General features: G+C 45.8%; 1 protein-coding gene across 3 annotated transcripts in view; it reads right to left on the bottom strand.

Moving 5' to 3' along the window:
- LOC132388643 (NACHT, LRR and PYD domains-containing protein 3-like) overlaps positions 1-10,546 on the bottom strand; it is a 44,496-nt gene extending 33,950 nt beyond the window's left edge. Inside the window, exons 1-3 of one of the 3 annotated variants that reach the window (XM_059961010.1) lie at positions 10,394-10,526; positions 9,774-9,882; positions 6,284-6,452 (exon numbers count right to left, since the gene is read on the bottom strand). The gene's annotated coding sequence lies outside the window, so the exon portion shown is untranslated. Of the gene's footprint in view, positions 1-6,283; positions 6,453-8,059; positions 8,148-9,773; positions 9,883-10,393 lie in introns of those variants that run through there. The other 2 variants (XM_059961009.1, XM_059961011.1) reach the window with 2 other exon arrangements.
- Positions 10,547-13,419: the final 2,873 nt, after the last annotated feature.

Raw genomic sequence — 13,419 nt, 5'->3', positions numbered from 1 at the left:
TGGGTGGGTCAGGGAATTGTTACCTCAGCCAGTAAAGTTCAACTGTCTCAGTGTCAGTGTTATGTAAGGAATTGCACACATGACGTCATATCCCAGTGTGGGGTACCCACACGTGACACCAGGCAGGTGGGGGCGCAGACTGATGTTAGATCCAGTGGTGGGGATCCCACATGTGGCACCAGGCATGTGATCCTGGTGTGGGGAACCCACGTGACATCAGACACATGAGGGCACAGACTGAAGTTATATCCCAGTGTGGGAACGCAATGGCGTCACGTGTGGGTGAGAGCTTGTTTTCAAAAGCTGTTCAATGGAGGTTTCAAATGATTTTAGTGGAACAACAAAGGAAACTTAACAGGTTTCATCACTGAATGCAGTGTTGTGTGAGGGGAAGTCCCCTGCTACATGCCTGGCGTTATGGAGTGGGCAGTGGAGCCTTTATCTTGTGTTGGGTTACAAAACCCCCAGTGTTCCTGGGGAGGACTTTCCAGTGTGATCTGGTTCGGGGTGCTTCAGTCAGTGCAGTATCTTGTTCACCACCCCTTTTGATACAGCCCACAACAATGGTGTCAACAACGTACTTATATATGGTACTTAGCCACACAGTCACAGGTGTAAAGCGAATAGACTGGGGGCTGAGTACACATCTCTGTGGTACTCCTGTGATGATGGAGATTGTGGAGGAGATGTTTTTGCCAATCTGAACTGAGTGGGGTCTACAAGTGAGGAAATCCAGGATCCAATTGCACAAGGATCTATTGAGGTCAGGTCTAGAAGTTTAATGAGAAGCTTTGAGTGGACGATGATTTTAAAGATAACCCAGTAATTTTTATTTTAAACTTACTCAGCATCCCTTATGAGGCAAATGACATCAAGCATTTGCAGCTCCAGTTCCTTAACACTTCTCTCAGGAGTTGCAGCTTGGTGTACTGGTGTAGATGTGGTTACCTGGGAAGCTGGAGGTCTCCCCGAATTTCCAGTAATTTCTTTTTTATTTTGAATAATGCACAAACACCATTTTCAAGATGCTTGTAACATCCTGAACAGATTTTGCAGAAATGCAAAGCCCATATTCATTAGTTTTCTCTTCAGTCTAATACATTCCTTACAGCCAATGTTCACAACATCCCTTCCCTCCCCCCCCCCCCCCCCCATCACCCCACCTCACGCTCCTGAGGTCACTTGTCTATTCACTGAAGGGCATTGATCAGAGAATGAAAAATAATGCAACACTCCTTTGTGAGCTGTTACTGACCAAAATAAACTGAAAAAGCTCTGTATCACATGCTGTGAGTTTAATTTCTGTAATAATGAAATTAAAGTTGTAATTTACCCTTTTACCCTGCCTTGTGCTGCATTTAATTCAACCTGTGCTGGTGATGCTTCCCCAGGCACACTGCCCCGTGGGGGCGAGGGTCCTCTCCCAATTCCGACCCCGCAGACTATCCCAACACAAAATGGAAAGGAAACTGCTGTCCGTCCAGGAGGAGCGAGCATGTGCTGTGATTGTTGAAGCAAGCATGAGGGGGCAGGCCTTGAAATGAAACCCACAGATGCTGCAGAACTACGGTAAAATGAGATGGCTTTTTAGAACAGCTTATTGTTGAGCCCACTAGGGGATCATCTGTACTGGATTGGGTGTTGTGTAATGAATCAGAGGTGATTAGAGAGATGGAAGTGAAGGAACCCTTAGGAGGCAGTGATCACAACATGACTGAGTTCCTGTGAAATTTGAGAAAGAGAAGCCGAAATCTGATGTGTCAGTATTTCAGTGGAGTAAAGGAAATTACAGTGGCATGAGAGGGGAACTGGTCAAGGCTTACTGTAAAGGACGGCAGAGCAGCAGTAGCTGGAGTTTATGTGAGAAGTGAGGAAGATATATTCCAAAGAAAAAGAAATTTTCAAATGGAAAAAGTATGCAACCATGGCTGACAAGCGCAGACAAATCCAAAGTAAAAGCAAAGCAGAGGGCATACAAGGAAACAAAACTTAGTGGGAAGAAAGTGGATTGGGAAGTTTTTAAAAGCTTACAAAAGGAAACTAAGAAGGTCATTAAGAGTGAAAAATTGAACCATGAAAGGGAGGTAGCAAATAATATCAAAGAGGATAATGAAAGATTTTAAAGTACATAAAGAGTAAAAGTCAGGTGAGAGTAGATATAGGACCAATAGAAAATGATGCTGGAGAAATTGTACTGGGAGAAAAGGAGATGGTGTAGAAACTGAATGTGTATTTTGCATCAGTCTTCACTGAGGAAAGCTTCTGCAATATACCGGACATTCAAGGGTGTCAGGGAAGAGCAATATGCACAGTCACAATCACGACAGAGAAAGTACTCAGGAAGCAGTATAGTCTTCTGGACCAGATGGAATGTACCCTCATGTTCTGAAGGAAGTAGCAGTGGAGATTGCGGATGCATTTGCAATCATCTTTCAAAAGTCAACAGATTCTGGTCTGGTTCCGGAGGACTGGAAGATTGCAAATGTCACTCGGCTATTTAAGAAGGGGGCAAGGAAGCAAAAAGGAAATTATAGACCTGTTATCTTGATATCAGTGGTTGGGAAGTTGTTGGAGTCGATTGTCAAGGATGAGATTACGGAGTACCTGGAGACATATGACAAGATAGGCCGAACTCAGCATGATTTCCTTAAAGGAAAATCCTGCCTGACAAACCTAGTGCAAATTTTGGAGGAAATTACAAGCAGGCTAGACAAGGGAGATGTGGTGGATGTTGTGTATTTGGATTTTCAGAAGGCCCTTGACAAGGGGCCACACATGAGGCTGCTAAACAAGATAAGAGCCCATAGAATCACAGGAGAGTTGCATACGTGGATTGAGCATTGGTTGATTGGCAGGAAACAGAGAGTGGGAATAAAGGGATTCCATTCTGGTTGGTGTTCCACAGGGGTCCGTGTTGGGGCCGCTTCTTTTTACGTTGTATATCAACGATCTGGATTATGGAATTGATGGCTTTGAGGCTAATTTTGCTGATGATACAAAGATAGGCCCGTAGTGCTGAGGAAACAGAGTCTGCAGAGAGACTTGAATAGATTGAGGGAATGGGCAAAGAAATGGCAAATGAATTAGAATGTCGGAAAGTGTACGGTCAAGCTCTTTGGAAGAAGAAATAAATGGCCAGACTATTATTTAAGTGGGGAGAGAATTCAAAGTTCTGAGAGGCAACAGGACTTGGGAGTTCTCGTGCAGGATAACCTTAAGGTTAACCTCCAAGTTGAGTCGGTGGTGAAGAAGGCGAATGCAATGTTGGCATTCATTTCTAGAGGTATAGAGTATGGGCGCAGGGATGTGATGTTGAGGCTGTATAAGGAACTGGTAAGACTTCACTTGGAATACTGTGTGCAGTTTTGGACTCCTTATTTAAGAAAGGATGTATTGACATTGGAGAAGGTTCAGAGAAGATTCACTAGAAGGATTCTGGGAATAAGAGGGTTAACATATGAGGAATGTTTGACTGCTCTTGGACTGTACTCCTTGGAGTTTAGAAGAATGAGGGGGGACCTCATAGAAACATTTCGAATGTTGGAAGGCATGGACAGAGTGGATGTGGCAAAGTTGTTTCCCATGGTGGGGGAGTCCAGTACGAGAGGACATGACTTGAGGATTGCAGGGCGCCCATTCAGAATGGAGATGTGAAAACATTTTTTCAGCCAGAGGGTGGTGAATCTGTGGAATCTGTCACCACGGGTGGCAGTGGAGGCCAGGTCATTGGGTGTATTTAATGCAGAGATTGATAGGTATCTGAGCAGTCAGGGCATCAAAGGTTATGGTGAGAAGTCGGGCGAATGAGACTAAAGGGGAGATTGGATCAGCTCATGTTGAAACGGCGGAGCAGACTCAATGGCTGACTATCTGAATAGCTGACTTCTGCTTCTTTGTCTTATGGTCAAATGGGCTCCAAGCACCGGACCCTACGACAGCCAATGGGAAATCCTGCAGACCCAAAAAGGGTCTGGTTATTCTTTCTCAATAGACGCACAGACAACAGGAACAGGCCTCTCAGCCCATCCAGTCACTCAATGACCCAAGACCAGTCCATCCTTGCACCCCAACACCACTCCAATCCAGATCAACAGTCTGTCAGGGTTTGCCCCCCAAAGTGGTGGATATGTCTGCTTACCACCACCGTGTGCTCAGACATTTCCAATGGTGAGCTCGTCCCTTCCCTCACTATTAATTGGCTCCTTCCCCCATCCTGCTCCTTGATCCCCCACTGGGACAAACATCCTCTGAGGCTCCATGCTGTCCTCCCCCCTCACACCATCTTTACTCTCTCAGTAAAATCCCTCACCCTCATCCTTCTGCCAGATCACTCACTCCCGGGTTTATAAATGCCCCAAATTACCTCGGAGGGAAATGGAAATAAATCAAGAAGTGGGACATTTACTTTGAGGTTTGTTACGCTCTGACGGGGAGTTCAGCAGAAGCAGGAAATGGGTTCAGCAGTGGCAACAATCTCTCGGCTACTCTGCTTCCGTGATTGGGTGTAACCAGTGATTGACATTGTTTCGCACCAATGGGAATAGCTCAGCTCATAAACCCTCTGTTAACCGTGGTGGTGGGTCAGGTGATTTTTACCTTATGCATTAAAGATCAAATGTCTCAGTGTGAATGTGACACAAGGAACTGCACGCATCGCTGCATCAGATCCCAGTGTGAGGAACCCAGACCTGACATCAGGCGCAGAGTGACGTTATGTGTGGGTGAGATCTTGTTTTCAAAAGCTGTTTAATGGGTGTTTTTAATGATTTCAGGGTACAAAGGAGGAAACTTAACGGGCTTTATCACTGAATCCAGTGCTGTGTGACGTAAAGTCCCCTGATATGTGTCCGGCTTTGCCATGTTGTTGATGGCTGGGCTGCATGGCCTTTTTCTCGAGTTGGGTCACAAAACCCCAAATGTTTCCTGGGAGGATCTTCAGGGTGATTTGATCTGAGGTGGTTCAATCAGTGCGGTGTCCTGTTGTTCACTAATTTCATAAACAACGTGTTTGCTAGTGTAAACCAGAATTGCCAGCAGGGTAAACACAGATTTGAGTCAGTGAACAAAATCTCTGCATTCTTTGTCTCCTCGGAAACTAATCAATCTGATAATGTGGACCACAGATACCGCTTAATCTAAAACTGAGTGAACCATTCAGACAGCTGATCGCCGAGAGGAATCATGTTTGTTGGTCATTAATTTTCACCCAGAGTCATTTGAATGGAGTTAATGTAGAGTTCAGAGGTGTCACCATGAAAGGACAAACACTCTACAGTTTCCCTCCGACCTCCGGCCATAGGTAGTTACGCAGGGACCTCCTGCAAATGGCAGCACAATGCCAACCCCAGCTGATGTCAGCGGGCAGCGGAGAGGAAGGCGCTGATCTCAGGTTCGTGTAAATACATGACTGGTTGCAATGGGAAAGGGTCGGGTCTGAGCCCGACACCTGCACAGTCTGGGCTCTCCAGTGCTGCAGCCCTGGTTTCAGTTTTGCTCCCGAGCCAGGATTGTGGGATCAATTAGTTGTGGTTCCCGAAGCTGGAAGTGTGGACATGGGTGAAGGGGATCTGTCTACGTGTACAGGTGTGGGATAAATCGTGGGAGTGTTGTGGTGGGATTGCCGGGGTGGAGGGTGTTTGGGGCGCGACCTGGGAGGATGGGTCCGGGGGCAAATTAAGTTTAAACAAGGAAGGATCTGGTCCATTGGATCAGACAGTTCATGTGCCCTAAGAATCTCTTTATATTAATTACTGTCTAATCTTGTTGCGAACATTGTGTTTGTTACACAACCCCAGAGTCTGGGAACAGCTGGATTGTACGAAGCAAAGTGTGATGATGAGAGGCTGTTTATTGCACTTGAGCCCAGTGCCTAGTGATGTTTTCCATGGTTACACCTATTGCAACTTGTCATCTATGTCAATAATTTGGTTGAGAATGTATAGGTTATGGGTAATGAGTTTGCAGCAAATAATTTTAAACAATTACATTTTTTTAAGATCTTAAGTATAAATACTCCCGTCTCCCTCTCCCCATTCAGAACTAACCCCCACTGCAGCTACTTCAGAAGATGCAAGATCTGCAAATGATCAAACACTGAGGTAATGTGAATGACTTTGTAGAGCTGGACTGCTGACAACACATTACCAAATCTGGAGTGATTGCAACTGGATCTGTCAGAGGCAACTGATACTTCTGGGCACATTCTGTCTCACTCCAACTATTTCCTATCTTTGTGCAGGTATGTAATGGGGACAGGACCAATGTCTGAGTAAATGAGACTCACCAAACTTTCTCCTGACTGAATGAATGTTAACTCTGAGTCAGATGGGTTCTGTCCAGTTGATGCTCTCAGTCCTTGGGCAGGTTCACTTGCTGCTGTTCCCTCGTCTACAGTCGTGGTTTGCTTCCAGATGTGGGCTTTTCTTCCAATAAATCTCTCAACACAGGTCTAACTTTAAACAGAAAGACAATGAAACACGTTAACAATGCAAAGGGGAACATTTCTGCTCAATGTACCAAAAAACATAAGCTCACTGAAATTTAATTATTAAAGACAAATATAATGATCTGAGTGAAGAAATCTATAATTGTCCGTCACATGTCACAAACCCTTACATGGGATAGGAAGGAGTCATCGTTCAGTTATGGTAAGACTGAAGACGCAGGAATAGAATTAGGTGATTCAGTCCATCAAGTCTACTCCACTATTCAACCATGGCTGATTTTATTCCAACAGCATGTTCCTGCCTTCCTCCTGTAACCCTGAAGGTGATTAGCAATCTTTTCTGGAAATTTAAGCTATTCCAGGGTGAATGTAATAAAGAGAAACTGGAATTACCAGAAACACTCAACAGGTAAGGAACAGCTGTGGGGAAAGGAACAAATTTGATGATTCACGTTCACAACTTTCGTTACAAAGTCTTCAAATATTTTCAGGTTTTGGTGCAGATCTGCAGCATCTGAAGCTTCTGTTTGATTTTCACTATCTGACAGAGACTTGAGACTGAGGGTGGATTTCCAAACACCATCTGAACCATTTTTCCTGGTGCAAAGATGGAACAGCCCATTTAATCACAGCTTCATCCTATGACGGATGGAATGGGAACTCATTCTCTCCTCAGATTAGCAGTGATTGTTTCCAAATGAACTCGATCACCAGACATCGGAACCCAGATCAGAAACACCTACTCAACCGCTCATAAATACAGGTAATGTCACCTGCGGGTTCATTACTGGGTGACATTCCAGGCCAACCATCACAGGGTCACAGAGCTGTACCTGCTACTTACCTACCCTGGAATCCTCACACACTCCCCCCACGTCTCACATGGAGTAGTCTAATCAGGAATTTTCCTGCAACAAATTTCCAGACACCCAGTCACCACTTCTGATTCATTGGGGAAGGAGGACCATTCAGCCCCATCTGCAGAAATACGGAACTGGGCTGAAGCCAGTTCCACACTGTTGGGAGTCTCCACCCCAGGCTTATTACTCTCCCATTACTCTTTGCTGCCAGTAATGTGCTGCAGTGTCTCAGCCATTCACAGTTCAAAAACTCATACTACCACACCGACAGAACTGGAACCTGATGATCCTCTCACAGATCCATGTAATAATGACCGATTCTGTATTAACTCCGAGGCTAAAAGTGCAACAGAATTGATGAAGACAAAGGTTAAAAGAAAGACTGAATGATGTGGTGGGATATAGGTTGAACAAGATGGTTGATATATATCATTGAGGTGGTGGGATACAGACTGGACAGAGGTTGAACAAGATGGTTGATATATATCGTTGAGGTGGTGGGATACAGACTGGACAGAGGTTGAACAAGATGGTTGATATACATCACTGAGGTGGCTGGATACAGGCTAGACAACGGTTGAACGAGATGAGTGAGGAATGAGCAGATGGAACCAGGTGGGAGAAGGGATCAAGGACGATCACTGATGGTCCTCTAGCAATACACAGATACGGAATTAATGATACATACTGTGACACTCTCAGAGGAGGGGGATGGGGGGAGGAGAGGAGGGTCTGGTCGACAGCCCACACCTACATTTGTGGAGTCGGCTGATGGTGCAGTATCAGCTCCCGGCTCGCGAACGGAGGGTCTGAGCTCGATCCAGTGACGGACCACTCCCAAGTTGCTGTCGATCTTGCAACTCGACCTTTTAAAAAAACACTGCCACATCCATTTTAAAATCGCACGTGGAATATTGTGGAGGATCAAATACCCAAATCCAAACAGCTCTGTTTATTGTTCTTGTGTGAAAATGCTTTTGTGGGGTTATGATGGTATGTTCCAGTTCATTTATTGTTACCTTTTAGCTTGGATTGTACAGTTTTTGCTTGTCTATTTCTGGGCCACCCTAACTGTAAGTGGGGTGTGTGAAGATTACCTCCCTTGTCTGTATGACACTGGTTAGGTTCACTCTCCGGGTCCTGCTGGCTGGTCTATTTTAAGTTTATCACAATAAAACTGCTGAGTTTAATGAGCTACCTCGTCTGTCATTATGGAACAAATGTTCACCACAATACTACTGTATAAAAGATCCCAAAGGAACAAACCTAGAACAAACCACAAGAACTTTGGTATGCTTTGCCCGTCACCAAATGTTATCAATGCAGCATATTTTCCATCCGGATACTTCATGGCTTGGTATGGTGACTGCAAGGAACTGCAGAGTTACGGACACAGATCAGCTCATCACAGAAAACAGTTTCCTCTACATGAACTCTTTCTGGATTTCCCACTCTCTCGGTAAAATGAAAGATCCCCACAACCTGGGACATTCTCCTTTCTCACCCACCCCAATTAGGGAGAAGGTAGAACAGCCCCGAAGCACATATCACCAGGCTTAAAACCGGCTTATCTGAACTGAAAAAGTTTTTGAGAAGTTCCAGGAAGCGAGGTGAAGTCGACAGTTTGGGAAGTTAACGGGACTCATTGGCAATATCAGATTTCCTCAACAAAGGAAAAGATGCTTGTGCTGCGCAGCACAAAATGGTGACTGTACTCTGTCGGCCAAAAATCACTGCCATTCCGCGGACTCTCAGCATGCGCGATGTGATTTTCACATCACAGCCGGAAGGGGTGGGGGGCCTCGGGGAAAAAAGCTGCAGGCTGCAGATCTGCGGCGAAATCAGAGCGGAAAGCAGGATACCGTGACCGGTCGGTGCGTCTCCCCGACAATAAACCGGGTCCATAAGACACAGGAGCAGAATTAGGCCGCTTGGCCCATCGAATCTGCTCCGGCGTTCAATCACGGCTGATCTTTTTCTTCCCCTCCTCACAGCCCCACTCCACGGCCTTCTTATCGTAACCTACAAAATCTCCCTCTTAAATACCCCCCAACATGGCCTCCACAGCTCGCTCTGCTGATTTCACAAATTCACTGCACTCTGGCTAAAGAAATTCCTCCGCACACAAAATGCTGTGTTCCACAGTAACTGAGTAAATGGCCGACAGCTCGGGAAGTTACCGGGACTCACTGCCCAACATCAGACAACCAGACTTGACACTGGCCTCAGTACTCACCGATGGGAATCTGAATTCCAGCCCGAGGAGGCGAGGACCCGTTCCCTCCCTCTACCACCCCTCCCCCGCAGACGATCCGCTTCAACAACGAACGGGATGAAAATAAACCACCCCCCACCCGGGGTTGTGTGAGCGCGCAGGGTGATTATTGCGGAGGGTGCAAATTCCACTGACCGACCCAGCAGACTCCGTGAGGAAAACAAACTTGCCCCTCACATCTTCTGCAACCTACCTTATCTTTGACATTTGAACTCTGGGGAAAAAGATATCGTCTGCATATTCTACGTATTCCGCTCGTAATCTTTAAACGTCCATCCAGTCTCACCCCAGCCTGCGCCGCTCTGGAGAAAACAACACGTTTGTCCAGCCTCTCGTTATAGCTCATGCCCTCTAATCCAGGCAGTGTCCTGGTAAACCTCTTCTGCGCCATGTCCAAAGCCCCGACATCCTTCCGAGAATGGGGGCGACCAGAACTGTATGAAACACATACAACCCGGACCGACCCCGGCAGATTCTGTGAAGGAAGCGAGGCGAGGCCGTCAGTTCGGGAAAGTTCATCCCCTCCCCCTTCAGGCTTCACCGATCGCCTTGTGTTTCTCTCTCCCTCCCCACCCCCACCTTTTATTCTCCAGTCCTGCCGAAGGGTTTCGGCCGGTAATGTCGACTGTCCTCTTTTCCTGGATTCTGCCCGGCCTGCTGAGTTCCTCCGGCATTTTGTGCGCGTTGCTCGCATTTCCAGCAACTTCAGATTTTCTCTTGTTTGAGTTCGGGAAAGCGAATGGGACTCTGAAGTTTAAATGGACTTTTAAGATAAAGGGAAAGTTAAAGCTCGGGACCGGCATCAACACTCACCAATGGAAAGTCGTTGGTGTCGCTCCGCAGAGAATAATCCGTCTCCGGCTCCCCGCCCCAGGGGGCGAGGACCCGGACCCGCTGCCAATCCGACCACCGACCCACTTCAACAAAGAACGAGAAACACTGCCCCTGCAGCACTGAGCATGCGCAGTGTCATCAGGGCGTCATCACAGCGGTGGGCGGGGCCTCTGAAAGGAACTACCCTGCTACGAGGGAAAACGGGATTACGTGACGGTGGTGGGTCTCCCACGTGTCCCGGTGACTCCGCTCGTCGCCCCTCACACGCTGCCCGACCCACAGCTGCATTTCCCACATTATTTCATATTTACACCAGATACGTTTTGCATTTTTCTTATGTATCTCCCCGTCCGATCCTCCACCTCCCCGGGTCGCGGTTACGGGTTCGATTCCCATCCCGGTCCAACACACAGTTCAGACGCAAAACAGAATTGCCCACACAAAATGCAGGAGGAACACAGCAGGAACGTCAGGAACGAATGGTCCACAGGGCTTCTCCCTATAGATGCTGCCTGGCCTGCTGTGTTCCACCAGCATTTTGTGTGTGTTGTTGTTCACATTTCCAGCATCTGCTGACTTCCTCATGTTTGCTCCAAAACAGAATTGTTCTGGTTTCATTTAAATAAATCTATGTTTATAAACACTAATATCTATTCACATTCCTAAGGCCTCACTGGACAGGAACACTGAAGCATCAAGTGAGAAACAGCAGGATGTGGCCATTCTAACCAGCAACAAGATGGCGGCTGCTGTCCCATCTCAGCCACATGTTTCTGTCCAATCCTCATTTCCGCGATCCCTTCGCTCTCCACACAACTGCCGGCCTTTGATTTATGTGAGGATGATCGCTGAGTCTCCACCGCCCTCTGTGGTGGGGATTTACAGACATTTACCACCCTCGGAGTGGAGACATTTCCCCTCATTTCAGTCCCGGACCGTCCATCCCCTTTTTCAGAGACTGGGATCCCTGCTTCAACCGGTAATGATGTTGTGCATTTCAGTGTTCACCTCTCAGTCCTCGATTCTCTAAATGAAAGGGTTATATCATTTGATATTTCTCCATATGATGACCCCACCACCTCAGGGATCAGTCTGGTGAATCTTTATTGCACTCTCTATAACAAATACTCTCTAACCTCTTTGTAATTAATTTCCATCTTCTGCAGCCCCGTGTTGCCCCAAACACTCACCTCCCACCCCGTCACTATTTCCACCTTCCCACCTCCCCCCTCGCCTGGATCCACCTCTCAATCCCCAGCTCTTGCCCCATCCCGACCCCTCACCTCTTTTCTCTGACTATTTCCCGTCCACTCTCAGTCCAGAGGGTATGTCCTCTTCAAAATTTAAAGTGGATTGTGTTGGCCCTTTGCCAAAGACTAAAGCTGGCCATCCGTATCTGCTAACTATTATGTGTACTGCATCCAGATTCCCAGAGGCAATACCTCTCAGAAATATTAAAGCTAAAACTGTGGTGAAGGGTCTTACCAAGTTTTTTACTTTATTTGGTTTGCCTAAAAAAATCCAGTCTGATAAAGGAAGTAATTTTACATCTGGATTATTCCAGCAGGTAGTTTATGAACGGGGAACTAAACAAATTACATCATCTGCATACCATCCAGAATCACAAGGGGCTTTAGAAAGATTTCTTTCTGCCCTCAAAGCCATGATTGAGACATATTGTGTTGAAAATGGAAAAGACTGGAATGAAGGAATACATTTGCTTTTGTTCGCAGTAAGAGAGTCAGTACAGGAAACACTAGGATTTACTCCATTTGAGCTTGTATTTGGTTGTAGAGTGAGGGGAACTTTGACCTTGTTAAAGGAACAGTGGATTAATGGGGATGTACATGTTAACTTGTTAGACTATGTTTTGAAGATCAAAGATAAACTACTCCACACCTGAGGTCTAGCGAGACAAAACTTAGATTTCTCAAAACAAAATGAAGTGTTGGTTTGATAGGAGGGCTTGCGAAAGAAAATACCAGGTGGGGATAAGGTGCTTACCTTATGTTGAAGAATGTTGACAAATCCACCTCAGGCGAATCTCAATGGACCGTATAAAATAGTCTCTCAAATTAATGATCTGAATTGTGTTATTAAAACACCCGACCAATGTAAACTAACACAGGTGGTACACATAAATATGATAAAGCCTTATTTTGACAAGCAGGCACCATCTGTGAGTGTTGTTGTCAAAACATATGAATCTGGCAAACCTGCGAATGAAACAATTGTCTCGTCTGAGAATTTTCACAAGCCAAACGTGGTCCCAGTTAGGCTAATGAACTCGGTTGTTCTGGAAAACATTGATAACAAGTTGGCTCATCTGCAGCCAAAGCAACAACAACAGCTGAAGGAATTAATTCTGGAGTTTAAAGATGTATTCCCCGTTGTTCCCAAGCAAACCACGGTTGCAGTACATGATGTAGATAATGGTCAAGCCAAACCAATTAAACAACACCCATATTGCATGAATGCAGAAAAGTGTAAATTGCCTGAGCATGGAATTGAATATATACTGGAAAATGGTATTATTAGTCCTTTAGCAGCAGATTGCTCACCCTGTGTTATTGTGCCCAAACCTGATGGTAGTGTTAGATTTTGCACTGATTATAGGAAGGTAAATGCAGTAACAAAAACAGATGCCTATCCTATCCTTAGGGTGGATGATTGCATCGATAATGTTGGAAAAGCTAAATTTCTTACAAAGATTGATCTTTTGAAAGGATATTGATGTGTTCCATTGATGGACAGAGGTAGAGAAATTTCTGCATTTGTGACACCATCTGGTTTGTGTGAATACAATGTTTTACCTTTTGGAAGGAAAAATAATCCAGGAACATTCCAGAGAATGTTTGATTCTGTAATTCGAGGATTAGAACATACAGATGCCTATATTGATGACTTAGTCACAGGAGTGCCACTTGGGAAGAGCATATCTCTGCAGTAGAAAAGCTATTTGACAGGCTTTCCCAGTCCAGCCTTACAGTTAACTTGGCTAAGAG

This window comes from Hypanus sabinus, unplaced genomic scaffold (assembly GCF_030144855.1).
Source record: "Hypanus sabinus isolate sHypSab1 unplaced genomic scaffold, sHypSab1.hap1 scaffold_370, whole genome shotgun sequence".
In the NCBI taxonomy this organism is placed as follows: domain Eukaryota; kingdom Metazoa; phylum Chordata; class Chondrichthyes; order Myliobatiformes; family Dasyatidae; genus Hypanus; species Hypanus sabinus.
Note: the sequence above shows the minus strand (reverse complement) of the source record. Positions and strands in the feature narration are given on the sequence as shown.